General features: G+C 52.1%; 1 non-coding gene across 1 annotated transcript; it reads left to right on the forward strand.

The window, feature by feature from the left end:
* The first annotated feature begins 1,329 nt into the window (after nucleotides 1-1,329).
* On the forward strand, nucleotides 1,330-1,436 carry LOC118151790 (U6 spliceosomal RNA). Its single transcript, XR_004740199.1, has one exon. It is a non-coding gene; the product is annotated as a U6 spliceosomal RNA (small nuclear RNA).
* The last annotated feature ends 551 nt before the right edge of the window (nucleotides 1,437-1,987 follow it).

Below are 1,987 nucleotides of genomic sequence, written 5' to 3' on the forward strand. Positions count from 1 at the left end.
GCTTTTGGGGCACAGACCCAGGGGGATGTGGCTGTCATGGTGCGTGGGTGCTGAGCTCCAGTACGTCACCCGTGTTCTAAGGGGGCGGTGCCACTCCAGCTGTGCACGGCGGCTGTGAGCCCCATGGCCTCACCCCTTCTCCAACACACGGCACTGCTGTCTTTAGTTTTAGCCACTCTGGTGGGTGTGTAGTGGAGTCTTTTTGAGGTTTAAACGTGCATTTCCCTGCTGCCTAGTGGCGTTGAAAACCTTGTTTCCTCACCGGCCATGTGGGTGGCTTCTCTCTGCGGAGTGCCTGAGTTTTCTGTTTCCTGTTCCCTTCCAGTCACACCTTGCAGAGCTGACCCTGCAGGGGCCTCACGAGGCTGCTGCGGCCACAGCGGTGAGGCTGAGCATGCTTCCTCTTTGTCTGTTATCTAAAATCACCCCTGAGGCACTCGTAGATGCAACTGATGAAACCTGCGGTTCCCTTTGTGGGAAACTTTTTCACTACTGTTTTAATTTCTGTAACTTCTATGATAATAATACCATGCAGGTTTTCTACTTCCCCTGGAAGTTTTATTATAATATTTTGTTTATTTAAATAATTTGTCTGTTTGACCTAAAGTATCAACTATCTTTTTTTTTCTTTTTCAAGACAAGGTCTTACTCTTTTGTCCCGGCTGCAGTGCAGTGCTGCAATCTCAACCTCCCTGGGCACGGTGATCCTTCCACCTCAGCCTCCGAAGTAGCTGGGACCACAGGCACATACCACCACACCCGGCTAATTCTTCTTATTTTTAGTAGAGGTGAGGTTTCACCATGTTGCCCAGGCTGGTCTCAAACTAACCTCAAGTCATCTGCCCGCCTCAGCCTCCCAAAGTGCTGGGTGTGAGCCACCATGCCCAGCTAATTTTTGTGTGTGTGTGTTTTTTTTTAGCAATAGGGTCTTGCCATGTTGCTCAGGCTAGTCTCAAAGTCCTGGGCTCAAGTATCCCAAAATGCTAGGACTATGGGCGTGTGCCACCCAGCCCGGCCCTGATATCAACTACCTTGGCATGCTGTTGGCATAGCACTGTCTTGATTTACGTGATGCCTGTGGCAATGTCGGCTTCTCCAGCCCTGCATGAGTTTTCAGGGGCAGCCACAGCAAAGCGCTACAGCCAGCAGCTTCAGCAGCAGACAGTAGTCCCCTCAGTTCTGGAGGCTGTCCCCTCCGAGCCTGTGAGGGAGGGTCTGTTTCAGCCTCTCCTGGGCTTGCACGCACCATCTTCTCCCTGTGCCCTCACATCATCTTCCCTTGACGCCCGTCTGTCTGTGTCCTGATTTCTCCTTCTTATAAAAACACCAGTGCTCGCTTCGGCAGCACATATGCTAAAATTGGAACCATGCAGAGAAGATCAGCATGGCCCCTGCGCAAGGATGACACGCAAATTCATGAAGCGTTCCGTATTTTTTTTTAATTTGTTTTTAAAGAAGAAAAAAAACACCACCAGTCACTGGCTTAGTGACTCCATCTTAACTACTCACACCACCCCTTCCCTAGAAATGTCTGCATAAACCACCCCTTAATCTACATGTGATTAAAAGTGGGTACAGGCCGGGCGTGGTGGCTCACGCCTATAATCCAAGGACTTTGGAGGCCAAGGCGGGTGGATCACCTGAGGTCGGGAGAGAGACCAGCCTGACCAACATGGTGAAACCCTGTCTTTATACAAAAATTAAAACATTAAAAAAACAAATGTGGGTACAAACCTGACTGCAGACCTGCCCTGAGCTGCTCTCAGTGTACAGCCTATGAGGAGCCCTGCTGGGCAGGAGCAGTCCCAGCTGTCACACCGCCTGTGGGGAAGGCTGCCGGGCAGGGGCATTCCCAGGGCTGTCACCCCGCCTGTGGGGAGCCCTGCTCTCAGCACACCAACTGTGGGGAGCCCTGCCCTACAGGAGCAGTTCCGGCTGTCACACCGCCTGTGGGGAAGCCTGCCAGGCAGGGGCATTCCTGGGGCTG

The sequence above is a fragment of the Callithrix jacchus genome, chromosome 2, assembly GCF_049354715.1.
Source record: "Callithrix jacchus isolate 240 chromosome 2, calJac240_pri, whole genome shotgun sequence".
In the NCBI taxonomy this organism is placed as follows: Eukaryota; Metazoa; Chordata; class Mammalia; order Primates; family Cebidae; genus Callithrix; species Callithrix jacchus.